The sequence below is a fragment of the Battus philenor genome, unplaced genomic scaffold (genome assembly GCF_028537555.1).
Source record: "Battus philenor isolate CCGP_79_NKW_IND1 unplaced genomic scaffold, ilBatPhil1.0.hap1 SCAF_29, whole genome shotgun sequence".
In the NCBI taxonomy this organism is placed as follows: Eukaryota; Metazoa; Arthropoda; class Insecta; order Lepidoptera; family Papilionidae; genus Battus; species Battus philenor.
The window spans coordinates 450,680-466,449 of record NW_027181692.1 but is presented as its reverse complement, the minus strand read 5'-3'; the positions used below and the strand labels follow the sequence as shown (position 1 = coordinate 466,449).

Here is a 15,770-nt window from a genome sequence, read left to right as displayed (position 1 = left end):
AATAAAGTATCAATTTATTCATTAATAAATGATGTTTTTATTTGAATAAATATAAGTTTTATTTACTGCAATTCATTTATATTAAACTGCGAGAAACAACTTTATAGTACGAATATTGTTATAATAAAATATACATACCGTATTTTATCGGATACATTCACATCACTAGTCGGGAGTGTGCGCCCGCGATATCTCGTACAAATAGTGATGCCCGTGCATTCAATCTACATAAATTATCGATTCAGCCAAGCGCCCGGCTCCGTGTGAAATATAATCTAAAACCGGTTCATCTTGTATGCAAATCGTATTCAGTATATACGCCCAGCGGTGGGTTTTATAATGTCGCTGCATCTCGCTTGTATCGCTGTCATGTGAATATGACTTTTTATCTAAGGTTGCCATGGTAAGCTGGTTTTAGTCTCTAGCTTTTACTTCTTCCGACTCATAAGTTGAAACAAGACAAGGTGATGTGACTAGGTGATGTATATCTTCTTTTTACCAGATATAAAACCCTCTGCAAGGTTCAGGCTATTGACCAAAATTGCCAGGATTACCTATCCTGCCAGCATTCAGCAATTTCCCCGACGAGCGATTCTTCCAGCTGCCTGTGATCCAGTGAGTGCATATATCAAAATGTATGTCCAATAAGACATTATGTATTTTAACATCAAGTGACAGATATATGATGCTTCTATGCTGCACCTAAAACAAAGCCTACCGGAGGCTCGGTTTTTATCAAGGAACGAAGTGACAAGTCCAGAGCGGCACGTGGTTTCTTGCATTTCTTCTATTTCACAATAATTATAATAATTTTTTTTAATTAGATATATATGTACACCAATACCTCGCTTTGCGTCGTTTGACGTTTGTTCGAAGTTGCGTCGCTGCTTAATTAGTACTAATTTTCACTGCGCGTCGTTAGATTTTCGAGGTTGCATTGTTTTGGGTTCGAATCTTTAATTTTTTTTTTCTAAAAGATGGCAACACTTTTGTTTCTAATTGCGCCATGCCATCAAAACTCGGGGATTCCCTTTCTAACTAAAATTAACGCAATTTTAATACAGTTTTATTTTCACTTTGTTTTGCTAATTTTAAGAGTTCAGTTTAAATTACGTAGTGTGTTGTGCTTTTTTTAAAAGAGAATAATAAATTTATATAAATTTTTACGTGTTGTTTCTGGTTACAAAAAAGGTAAATATTATTCCAATTTATTTATTGGCAGAGTTATATTATTTTTTTATTTCAAAAGTTGTATTTTCTTAACCCTGGAACCTATCGTCGATCTTTACATGGTTTGCTATAGAAAATCTTAATTCTCTTTGCGGCGTTTCAATTTGCGTCGTGATTTTTTTGGAACGTAACCACGACGCAAAGTGAGGTATTGGTGTATATATATATACCCAGCTGGAGAAATGGGTCTCTCCAATAATCCGCCAGGTCTCCCAACCTGACTCCCCTGGACTTTTATGTATAGGTAGTACTAAATAAAAGTGACCAATTGATATATAAATTTAATGAAGCGATCATATTTTAAAATGTGAAATGAGACGGCGTTACTGCAACGTGTTCGTAATGGCGGCGTCCATTTTGACCTATCACAATTTTATGCCTTTTTATTCTGTAGGTTATATGTGTATATTGTTGTTTCATATATCAAATGAAAGAGGAGATGACAAACTACATTTCTAAATAATTTACATTTACGTTTAATGTTACGTTATTAAGTGCAAACGCATTGAAGTTTATTGTACTTAATAACACTTTTGTATTGTTTCCTTTGGTTATAACACGATTGTTTTTAATATAAGCTAAATAATTTTGATTCTATTGTTATGTGCGTATTTTAAAAATAATAAAAAAGTATATATTTTAATCTTAAGTTTTGTTTTTTTTTAACAAACTATTTAAAAAAGAATACTTGTACAATAAAATTTTTTTTTTTCGCTATAATTAAAAACTTAAAACATATCAAAACATGGTGACTATATTAAAAAAAAATATTTCTATACTCTTCTTTCTATATATCACCCTGTATATATATAGCGTGTGTGTGACAGATGAAAATCATGTATCGTTATGTTTTTATTCTCCCATATTTTATTTTGATTGATTTTGAAGTGTTCTATATTCAAATTTATCAAAAAGGTTTTAATGCGAAGGCTACAGTATATTAAAAAAATGATCAAACATTTGCGAATGATAAAAAAATTCATATTTCGAATTGAATTTCATCTAGGAATAACACATTTCCTGTCTAGACTTCATAAACTCGATTCTAGATTTTGTCTCCACTGCCGACAGATGGTAAATTTAAATTACTTTTAAAGGTGCATATATTTATAAGAAATATTTAAATTATATGATGATTTAGAAATAATTTCCATGTTGTTACTGTTACTTGATAAGATAGGGTATGGAACAAAAAAGGTTAGAAAATACAAGATCATTGCAGTGAATGTCTATATTGAGACTTTTAATATATATCTCTTTATACCAATAGGGCTTGATATAAGAGTCTAATAAACACATAGATATAGATATAGGTATAGATATATAAAAAGTAGAATTCGAAAATATAATGCTAATAAATAAAACGCGGCAATAAGTTTGTTCGTCTAATACAGTGATTCCCAAAGTGGTCTATATCGACCCCTAGGGGTCTATGACAACCTGCAAGGGGTCTACGTCAGCGAAAAAAATTTGGGGGTCCGTGAAATGAAAATGGGGGTCCACGATAGTGGATCTCAACACATACACAGATAGTACCTATTTACTTACATCATACTATCTTATAATATTAAAACATTTACTTTATTTATTAATGTACCAATGAAGTAAAAAATTATTATATATGTTTATAAAATTGTGTAATTTGTAGGATGTTGGTATTCGCTTTGTGGTCGCAATACATTGTGAACTTGTAAAAACTTAGTGGAAAGGGGGTTCAGCGCTGTTACCAATCTCCTAACGAAAAAAAGAAACAGACTGGACATCATTAGCCGAGGAGATTTAAGATTAACCCTTACAAAATTGACGCCAAATGTTGATAATTTATTATTAAAGCATCAGGTTCATCCTTTTCACTAAAAATATTGACTTATTGCTTATGTTATTTTATTTATAGTTCTTTTGATGTTTATTTAATGTTACGTATATTTTAAATAACAGATACAAAATTTTATTTTGAGTAGTTTTAATTTAAATTCAATTAATAAATGTTTAAATTAACACGTGCTTTTACGTTTTAAGTTTTTAACACTAAACTTCACTACAGTTAGAAATTTACAGGAAATCATTATCAGGTAAGTAGGGGGGTCTACCCAACACGGTAAAACATAGCAAGGGGTCTACGACAATAAAAAGTTTAGAGAACTCTGATATAGAAAGTAGAATTCGAAAATATAATGCGAATAAATAACACGCGGCAATAAGTTTGTTCGTTTAAAACAAATATAACCTTGAAATCTTACACATTCGAAATATCTGACATTTCGCGCCGTGGGAACTTAAATGTTTGCACAGATAATAAATATATGTTGTGTACACCACGTCGACGTTGAATGTTGATAATTCTAATATTGTAACGGTCGGTGTGAGTTACTTTTTTAAATATTAAATATTTTTTTCACAAACAATATAATTAAAAGTTCAATTCTTCAGTTTCGATGAAGATGCAAAAGATTTCCAGGTTGGCAATGACTTCGATAGAAACAATACGTTGGTGAAGATTCATAATAATTAAAAAAAAAACATGAAACGAAACCAAAAATGATGATTTTGGATCTGAAGTACCAAGCGCAGTGTAATTCGAATTTCCTGTTCGAAAAAAAATTATATATATATGTAAGGGGGGCCTGGAAGTAATAATGTCGTTTCTGTCGACATATTTTACAGAAAAACTTGAGATTGATTTGTTACAGCTCCGGTATTAATTTTGTATACTAGACTGCAAAAGGTTGTTGATGACGAAAGTGAACATATTGTTGATTTTTTTAATTATTAATTCTAATTTGTATTGCTGGTGTTTTTTTTTACAGTATTTATCTTTCGCTTTAACTAAACGCAGACAGCTGCAAGGCACGACAGCGTTTTATATTATTTTTTTTTTTACAATTTTTTTTTACAAAATTTTCACTTACGGGTAAATACAGCTAAAATTTATACATATTAACAATACAATTTGGAATACACAATTATATATTAGTTACAGTTACAGTTACATTATTTTATTCAAGTCGCTGCCCAAGCGCTGAAGACCGTTAAATGCCTTGAGATTTAGGACAATGTGCCGGGCCAACTCGTCAAAAGATTCTGCTGTAGAATTTTTCTTGAGGAGGTCCGGTAAGCTGAACGGAGATATATTAAGGTTTTCACATAAGGTCACGTGGTTATGTCTTTTGGATGCGAATCGGGAGCAGTGTCTGAGTAAGTGATCAAAAGTCTGTACTGTGGAGTCGTCACATGGGCAAGTCTCATTATCGATTATTTTAAAACGGTGCAGGTACTGCTTGCAGTACCCGTGCCCGCTTAGTAGTTGTGTCAGATGGAAAGATGTCTTGGTGAGTTCATATTGTTGATTAGAAATTAAAACTTGTTATAAATGCAGTCGTGTGAATTTAACTTAAGAAAGCGACATTACTTTCCGGATTAGTTTTATCTATGCTATCGACAATATACATATATTTTTTTTTTAATTCGCCAACCTGTCGAAAGTAACGGAGGACATACAACCGTCGTTGGTATTAAAAAGTAAAATCCGTGTTTGTGAGGTTTCAGAGAAACCGCTTTAAGACGTTCTGTCTTTGCTAATAATTTGACGGAAACGCTTTTTTTAAATATTTACTCTAATTAAATAGAGACCTTATTTTATTAGATATATAAATACACCCATCCCCCGATTTACACGGTACTTGTTTTACACGTTTTCGCTTTTACACGGTTTTCCAAATAAGGTTTTTTTTTTGGTTTAAATAACCGATTTTATTACCATCTCTCCTAGTGTAAATAATCTGCTTCAAACATCGAATCGGCACAAATAACTTCGAGTGATGAAAGTGAATTCGAATTTTCGATTCCGAAAAAAAGAATGAGTTTTATTTTTTGTTCTTCTGTTTAATGTATTGTAATTAAACAAAAAAATAGTGTTTCCGTAATATATTAAACATTTTAACTTGTCAATGCATTTTATTTTTATTTCTGTGCACACCTAAAAATATTGATAAAAATCACAACTGTTAAATAGCAAAATTATGCATTTTTTGCAAGCTTTTCGATTTACACGGTTTTGACTTGACAATTTTTAATTTTCGATTTACACGTTTTACTCAAGAACGTATCTACCGTGTAAATCGGGGGATAGGTGTATATACATAAGAAGTTCTAAGTATAAATGTCATTCAAAATGGCCGCCATTTTGTTAATCTATTCGTCATAATTTTGAAACTGATTGGTAAATGTTTTGTCGCGTGGAGGGAAATTGGAGAGGATTATTAGTACCATTTTTTTAATTATATAGTATTTATATATGTTATTATATACAGAGTGATTCGATTTAGGTGTAAAAGGTTTAACGGCTCGAATGTATATATTTGCTGTTGATCAATATATGATTCACACAATTTACAAATCATTAGTTTCAGAAATAATAAATAACATAGAATATTTTTTTTAAATTAATATTACTACACAATAAGATTAAGTATTGTTTACTGTATGTTCCTGTACACTTTGTACAGATATGACAGATTACAATGTATAACTATATAAGTACACTTGAGCGTGATTGTCAAAATAGCCGCCATTTTGAAAATTTGTTTGTCATATTTAGGTTATGTTAAAATATTATTTTAAATCTCATATTAATGTATTGTTTGTATAAATACAGTAATACCCTGCTTTACGCGAGGGATACGTTCCAAAAAAAATCGCGTTAACTGAAATTCGCGTATAACGAGGTTTATGATTAAACATAGTCAAAAATTATAACAAAAAAATACAAATCATTTTAATCAATCACTTTAATTCTAGGAACACTTTATGCAACACATACTCTTATTTTTTACGTAAAAATACATCTATTGTCTTTTGGGTAACGTTTTGTTTACGTTCTTGTAAGATACGTACATAACACCCAACACTGTTTTTAATTGTTTGACAGATGGTCAAGACACCATAGAGAAGTTTATGACTACATTATATTTATACGCACTCTTTCGCGTAATTCGAGGCATTTGAGCGCGAAATTTGCAATTCGCGTTATAGTGAAACCGCGTATAACGGGGTCGCGTAAAGCGGGGTTTTACTGTATTTATTTTAATACAGCAAAAGATTCTTTTTCGCTTCCTTTATTTGTTAATTAAAAAAATGCGACTTAATTCCTATATTCGTACAGATCTAATAAGTACATTCATAATAAAAGGGCATCCAACACAATATCCTTTGTAAATGCCGTCAGATGGACTAATAAAACCAGTTATGTTAAAATGTTAAATACACATTCCATTGAAGAAGAAGCTTCAAGCACTACACAATGTTTAACAATGGTAAATTTGTTTTGCGATTTCTTTATGAACATTACTCCGTCTGTGGAACGAAGTCATATGATGAGTCAGATTGTCAATGCAAGCTGCGAGTCAGTCTGAACTGAAGGAGCTTTTAGGAGCTATCAAGCGAGAGAAAATTACAAAATTCAAAGCATTATTTAAATCTTAAGATCATTAATCAAAATATTCAAAAACATCGATTAATTATTTATTTTGTCAGCTAGGAACGTGTATTTAATCCCATATATTAACATTCCGTATTTACAGTTCATTCGCGGCATATTTATAAAACATACACCGCGCGAATAAGCAGCGTTTTTTGTACATTTATACTAGAAATCTTATATAATCAAATATTTTGAAGTAAAAACATTGTACACACAATTCTCTTTCTACTCGATCCTCTTTGACATTATTTTGAATTAACATAGTTCCCAAAAATGAATAAATTTACTTTTTTTTGTAGTACAAATCTTTATTTTATTTTATTCTAATTTTGACAGTGTATTGCAGAAATGTATCTATGTAGATATACATAAGTAAACAAACAAATAGTCATTTTATGCTCATAAATGTGTGTCTTAGTTTACTTTAAAAAAAAAACAAAAGTCCGTTCTTTATTTGAATCAAACCCGACACTAGCGATGAATGGTTGCGGAATCGATTTATATTTCTAATTTAAATTTAATATTTTTGTATTTATGGACTAAATTTTAAATATGCAACAATTTAAATTTACTTCGTAATAAAATTGAATGTATTTTGATATATACTTATTAAAAACGGAATTTATTTTTAATTCTTTCGCTTATTTTTGTTTCGAAAAAATAATTATGTGTAAAAAAGTTAAATGTACATTAATATTATCTATAAAGATAAATAAACCTTTAGGTGATATTAAAAGTTTTAGACCTGGCCACTAAAAAAAAACAATAAAAAATGTTTTTTAAAAATAGAACTCTTTTAATCTTTTCACGTATATTATGTCAATCTGTTATTTTCACAAATTGGCGGCAAATTAAACAATTGAACTGTCATTAAGTAATTTTGATTTAAAATATTTTGATGTGAAATTTTTGATGGTGACCATAGACTTCAGTTATCTTTTGGTGAAGATCTATCTTCCGCTAGTGTTTATATCTGGTTTATGTTGACAAATGGTTGTTTCTCTTAGCGTAAGGGACTCCAGAAACATCAGGTATCAGGAAATTCTTCAAGTGTAAACATCGATGTGAGTTAAATCAAAAACATTTTTTAAAAAAGGTGTTAAAAAGTTTTGAACTATATCTAATTATCATTATTTATTGTCTCCTTGTTTTAAATGGATTAAATATAATTATCAATATGTATTTTTAAAATTTAACATCATTTCTCATACGGTGATGAAAAGCATTATCATCAACAATAACGTCTTACTTTGATTAATTCATCACATCAACGATAACGTCTTACTTTGTATAATTCATCATAATTGTTCCAGCCGTGCGATATTCACTTATATCTAAATATATATTAGTGGTACCGGAGAATAATATAGTTTCTGTCGACATATTTCACAGAAAAACCGATTGATTTTTTACCGCTCCGGCATTGATTTTGTATACTAGACGGCAAAAGGTGAACATATTGTTGATTAGAAATAAAAACTTGTTAGAAATGTAGTCGTGTGAATTTAACTTAAGAAAGCGACATTACTTTCCGATACCACTAATAAATATCGTCTCTAATAGATTTTATTTTACGACCATTAAGAAGAAACATACTTGCAGCTTTATTCGAAGAACTTAAACAAAATCTTCTGTTCCACTTAAGTTAACTTTGTACATTGCATTCTAGACCACGGTATCACAAACCTCAGTTCACCAGCGGCTGTTCAGCGCCATATGCTCTGCTCAATGTCGGTATTTGGTCTACACTCCGGAACCCCGAAGTTCGAGTGGTCATGTGTTATTCTAGCTGTCACTCTGCCACCAGCTTACTTTAGTTCATCTATCATCACCATATTCACGTTTCGAAGTTTTAAGAAAAAAAATTCCCGAGCGTAATGTAGCGGAAACAAATTAAACTAAGTACAACTGTAATAAATAGACCTTTTTTTCATGTTTTCATATATATATATATATACATATGCATACACACACACTAACACACACACACTAACACACACACACCCATGTGTGTGTATATATATATATATATATATAGTTAAATCATCGTAGAACTTGCGATTGACTATGCCTGTTCATTCTACTATGTTTATGTTGAAATCTTTCAATGCTGTTTGGTGATGAAATGAGCTACCAGAACCAATTAGATGCGCTAAACCAGCTGTCAGCATTAAAAATATGGTAAAAGAGCACTTCCTTGACCTCGCCTATTCGTATTTATGTAGCTTTCCGTCGTAAATATATATATATATGTATATATATATATACATATATATATATATATATATATGTATATATATATATGTATATATATATATACATATATATATATATATATATATATGTATGTATAACTGTGTAGTCATGAATGTATACCTAAACTGCCCTCTCCTTCATGTCTCTCATCTCCATCCAAAGGTTGTCTGGTAGAAATCGCGTCTTGTACCTATATATAAATTATTTCTTTTTTTCTCTATTTATTTTCTATGGTATACAAAAAAGGTGTTAATAAAATTGCTATTAATTATTTAATCGAAGTATCACAGCTGTTCAAATATCGTTTGCAGATTCCGTAGGTCTTTTTATTTATTTTATGGACCTCCGTTTTAGGGTCTCCTTCTCCTCATACCACGGTAACCAAGTGTCTATTTATACGATTAATAATATTACACTTAATATCATTATTCTCATGCTCCTTTACCATCCTTCTAACTAATAACATATCTTGAATTATTTTTCTTCCATTTTGTATATCGCTTAACTCTCATACTTTATCTGCAGGATCCTATATTTACATTAGTTTAATATTATTAAGTTCCCTTATACATATATGACAGTTTATTTAAAATTATCACACAATTTATTTTGTCTTTTCTGTTTTTTTTTTATTAAATCTAGTTACATCTACTCGTGAAACTTTTTTTAATTTCTTCTATTAACTCTTTCTCCTTTCTCTCTTTTCCTCTAATATTTTTTACAAAATCTTTCGTTCTTCAGATCATGATCTTTCTCTTCTATATTCTTAATTACATTGACTCTTATCATATATCTTATGACATTCCTAAGAAGTATAGGATGGTGTGACTTTCCTCATTACTCAGAATTCGTGGACTCAGGGCGATACGTACTATACTTCAATGGATGCTCCATGGAGTGGCCAAGGTCCTAGACCACCACGAGGATCTTGGGTCAGCTGTCCATAATACCTGGTTAGCATTCCTACACCATAGCACCTGAACCTCAACTCAGGTCGTTTAGTTTTGCCTGACTAAAATCATTACTGCCACTTAGAAAACGCTATACGAAATGGCAGATGAAACTCCCGTAACACATATGAAGCACGAATAGTTCACTTTTGTAGTACAAACATTGTATCTTACCAACGAAATAGTTAGTTTTTATTTATAAACTTAAACCAGATGATAGCGGCAAAGTTAAACTATAACATAGTTAAATGGGTGAGTTATTTCAATTTAATTATTTATATATAATCTTACTGTCCGTATGTATTGCGTGATTTAAATGTTCAATTTTTTTATACTAACTTTAACAGTCAAACATATGGTAATAAATATAAAAATTTCAACAACTTAATGCTATATATGTATACATATAATTTTCCTGAATGTTAAAAACATTTATTTTAACTATATAAATACGCAATTTTTAATTTCAGATACCATTAACTTTTAGAAAGGTTCACCATATATGAATCGATCTCCATATGTGTTACACAATCACATCAAAATCTTTTACATATAATTCGAATTATCATATACACCGTACAAAATTACAACTCGTTACCATGACATCCAGAACCCATCACCCTAATCACCGTTTCAATAATGATCATCTTATTAACATATACAATTGAAATCAATTTTAATTATCAAATAATTAAACATATTTAAGTTATATCGTAACCGTCTTTTGAAAGCATTTCAAATGTTAAATAAATATGAAGAGAACTCAGATATATCAATAAATGTATATATATATATAAGAAAATAGGAGTGCATATAACATACCGTATTCCAGAAGAACGTTGGTAGAAATCTTCTGTTTAAACACACAGATATCACGATTTAAAAACAATATTCACAACGGAGCACAACACACACGTACTACCCCGACGGAGGTCTAGCGCGGACTGTCGGCTGGAATTTCGTACCGCGGACTCGTTCCTACATTTGTGTTGCCAGTTTATTATTTAAAATATCCTTATACAATATCCTTTATATATATTTCTTCATCACTTCTATAGAAACTAACATTTTATACATATAAAACGTATTTTCTCATTTATATAAGTAATACGAAATCACCAATGTCTACCGTTGTTAAATATTCATAAACTGCCTTTGTAAACGCATGCCCAGCTTGTCCAACAGTGAACATCGACAACATAAACATTGAAATAAACATGTGATGTAGTCTTATGTAAGCATTATAAGATAGTTCAATGTCACTATATATCAAATGATGCTGTATGAATTGAATATCTGAAGTGGCAGTGCTGACCACGTGAAGGTAGACGTGACTTGGTGATATTAATGTCATAGTAAAGTTCGCGAAAAGGCTTTTAAAGGCCTATTAACAGTGGGTGTATATCAAAACAGTTACTAATTCTATTATTATTATTAGAATTTTATGTACCCTAGTATTTTCTGTATCTATATATAGCTTCGAATCATAGAATATAAAATTTTGAAATATAGTATATCTTACTATTTACAATGTGTATATAAATACAAATAAATAAAATATGAGTGTCCGTTTGTAAAATTAAAATAACTAAAAGGTAAAGAAATGATAGAATACGTGAATGAAAAAATAGGAGAGTGAGATATAGACACGGACAAAAGAAGAGTGAAGAAATGATAAGAAATAAATAATTTTTTTGTTAAAAAAAATTATTTATTTCTTATCATGTGAACTCAACACAGAGTTTATAGGAGAAATCCACAATAAGTTATATATTTTTTTTTATTTATATCTCTCTGTCTGTCTGTTTGTTCTGGCTTATCTCTGAAATAGCTGAATCGATTTTGACATAGCTTATACTGGTAGATAGCTAATGAAATAAGGAGTAATTTAGGATACTTTTATTTAAAAAAACAATTATTTTTAAAAAAAAATTCTCGCAGACTACGTCGCGGGTGCAGCTAGTATATATAATATCTTGCGTGTTTTATCTGTTTTTATGACATTGAATTAACATATATATATATATATATATATATATATATATATATATATAAATATACATATATATACAAAATCTGTAATAAATAAATATCTATAATAATCTGTAATAAATAAAATATAAATAATAAATTAATTTTAAAAAATCTTACCAAAATCTCTGGTAAATTTTGACTAGTGGTATCACCGGGTATTACCTGTATTACACACACCAGCGTGGACCTTTCACGGGGTCTCGTGTTACTCCGAAGGGCGCCACACACACATACGCAAAAGTGCGAGAGAGAACCCCCTATGCAACGGTAAGAGATAGCACACAGGCCCTATAAAAGCACACAAGTGCCGGCCGATATTCGAATCCCGAACTTTCATAAATTTATCAAATCGAGCTTTACTAAACTCGATATACACAGGATGATTGTAAACAGGTGTAAAAGTTTCATAAGGTACAGCTCATTTAACGTCAATTTATATATGGCACACGCTGTATAAAAATGGTAGTAAGAAAAAGCTATTTCATAATTCGTATAACTGCATATTAAAACTAATTATTGTTTATCTATATGTCCTAGACTTTATACTAACTGAAGTTATCTCCCTGTCGAATTTTAGTAGTTTCAGAGTGATCACTACATACAGGATGATTGTAAATAGATGTAGTATAAATAATAAAATACGGCTTCGAGTGCCGGTCTGGCGTTGAAATCAGGGAGGAGACAATACCCTCCCTGATAGGCGGAAAAGAAACCATGAAAGAATTCCTCAGTTATTGCAAAACAATTATACAATATGCAATAGAAAAAAAATAAAAGTTAGGCATCAACAAACAAAAACAAAAACAAAAAAGATATGTAAAAATAAATAATATTAAACTATGATAAAGATAAAGATAAAAATGTGATACAACAAAACTAGAAATTAAGAAGATGTAAAATGAAAAGAGGATGAAAGAATGGTAAAACAGAGCAAAAGGGAAAGAAAGCAGAATTGTGTTATAAAAGAACAGAACGAAAGATTGTGTGAAGAATGAAAGAGAAGAGAATGAAAATAAAATAATTAAGTGAATAAATAAAATGCCAATAAAGTCCCTATCTCACCATTAAAGGGGTACGAGAGGCCCCCAATAGCGGGGGTCAAAAAAAAAATAGATGTAAAAGCTTCATAAGATATAGCTTATTTAACGTCAATTTATATATGGCACACCCTATATAAAAACGGGTTCAGAAATAATGAATACAGTTATGATTAGATAGTGAAAGAAAGCTGTTTAAAAATTCGTATAACTGCATATTAAAATTAATTATTGTTTATCTATATATCGCTGAAATAAGGAAACACAGCCATCCGCAAAAAACCGTGTATAACAGATGCACTCACCTATTCCCTAAAGAAAGTGGAGCCAGGCAGGTCACGTGGCGAGGTTCGCTGATAACAGGTGGACGCGAAGAGTTTTAAAATAGACGGCACCGCGAGGTACCAGAGCGAGAGGAAGACCTGATGCCAGATGGGCTGACGAGATCCTGTCTGCAGCAGGTCATGGGTGACTCCAAGTTGCCAAAGATAGAGAAGAATGGAAAGATTTGGAAGTGGCTTTTACCCTGAGAGGGTCCATATAAACCCCTTGCCATGTTTTTCCGTGTTGAGTAGACCCCCCTACTTACCTGATATTGATTTCCTGTAAATTTCTAACTGTAGTGAAGTTAGTGTTAAAAACTTAAAGTAAAAAACACATGTTAATTTATACATTTATTAATTGAATTTAAAACTACTCAAAAATTTTATTTTGTATCTGTTATGTAAAATATACGTAACATTAAATAAACATAAAATAAACTATAAATAAAATAACATAGGCAATAATTTTTTTACTTCATAGGTACTTTTATAAATAATGTAAATGTTTTGATATTATAAGATAGTATGATGTAAGTAAATAGGTACGGTACTATCAGTGTATGTGTTGAGATCCACTATCGTGGACCCCCATTTTCATTTCATGGACCCCCAAATTTTTTTTCGCTGACGTAAACCCCTTGCAGGTTGTCATAGACCCCTAGGGGTCGATATAGACCACTTTGGGAAACACTGATATAAACTTAGTACAAAATAATCAAAACTATTATTCAAAATTACTAAATTTTAAGTAATTTGTATGGAATAAAATAAAGCTTTATTATTATTATTATCTGTAGCCTGTTGCATTCTAATAGTTTCAGATTGATCACTTTATAGGGGATGATTTTAAATAGATGTTTAATTTACACTTCTTATATAATGTATTTTGCCGAAATCAAAGCCGTACACATTTTTTAATTATCTATTTTTGTACAGAGATATATTATCAAAAGGTGAAGTAAATATCATAAAAGAAAGAAAGAAAAATGGAGAGATAAAAGATAAAAATGAACCTGATATAAGTGTTAAATATAAAACTATATGCCCGGAATACAACCCGCGAGCTATAATCGCAAGTCAATCCTCTATCGCTGATCTTCCACTATTCATATACATAAATAAATGTATAATTATATTTGTAACAATTTTAACCCTCAAATGCATGATGATAAAAAATTGCAATATACCACTTTGAATATAATAAATGCATTGTGTTTTGTATCAGCTGTACAAGGTATTTTAATGAGTGGTGATAAATGCCATGCCAAATGGTAAAAATAAAACAAACACTAAAATATAGAAATAAAAGAAATATAGTAGCACCAAAAATAGTGCAATAAACAGTATAAATAAGATGATTATATTAATTATTAAGAAAATACGTGTTAAATATTTTAACAACAAATGTAATGTTGCAAATTAAAATAGTAAGGAAACCTAGAAGTAGTGGTTGAGGATGGACGTATGGTTAATGGAATGAAAGAGAAAGACTGGGAAAATTGTAGAAAGAAAAAAACAGTACCACAGATAATGTGATACATGAAAGAGAAGAATGATAATAATAAAAAATATGAATGAATTACTAGAAATAAAAAGTCCCTGTCCCACACGAGATAGGGGAACGAGAGGTCCCCAACAGCGGGGACCATTAAAAAAAAAGGTATTTTAATGAGTATAAAAATATTATATATATTTTTTCCCAGCATGCAGTGTACTTATATGCAAAATATATACTTTTTAAAGTATAAATAAAAGTCATGCTTTTAAGGGTTTATATTAAAATAACCAAAACACTGAGCAGTTGTACTCCATCGATAAGAAGTGACTTGTGATCATACCTCGCTGCTTCGATTCCCTGAACATAATCTTATATGTAATTCACACTTTGTGCATTCATTATATAGGATTAATTCAACTCGCAAACAAATTTCAAGAGAACGAACAGTATCGCCCTCTTCGTATCATAATATCACACTGTAATCGCCAACACGCCTGCTAAGCGTGGCGATTATGGTTTATATCCCCCATAGATATCTTTGGTGGAGGCCTATATCTTGTAGTGTTCGTCAGTGGGCTGAAATAACGTAGTTGTAATCCTAGTAGTAGAATATATATATACTGCGATCACCAATTCTCTCTATCTCCAAAGGAAGCCTATAGCCTTGCAGTGAGCGTCTATTAGCTAAAAATGACGATATGACTCCCAATGTATGATCGACCTAGGAGTTGGCGCATATCGGTAGACGTTCTTACTCTGGGAAGAATATCCATTTATTAGCCGAGAACAGTGTACAGAGGCAGGTTCAAGGATACTCATCATCCATGAGGTTCAGGGGCTGAAGGTCGAGGTGGTCAGCGTTTATGAACAACGGACACCTTCAGGCTGTAACAGTGTCCATGTGATATCAATATCACATCACACGAGACTCAAGAAGCTATTACAAGGTTCATCAACTGACGC

General features: G+C 30.8%; 1 protein-coding gene across 1 annotated transcript in view; it reads right to left on the bottom strand.

The window, feature by feature from the left end:
- The window catches only part of sli (slit guidance ligand), a 201,440-nt gene extending 190,611 nt beyond the window's left edge, over positions 1–10,829 (bottom strand). The window contains exon 1 of the mRNA XM_068770014.1: positions 10,738–10,829. The gene's annotated coding sequence lies outside the window, so the exon portion shown is untranslated. The remainder of the gene's footprint in view (positions 1–10,737) is intronic.
- Positions 10,830–15,770: the final 4,941 nt, after the last annotated feature.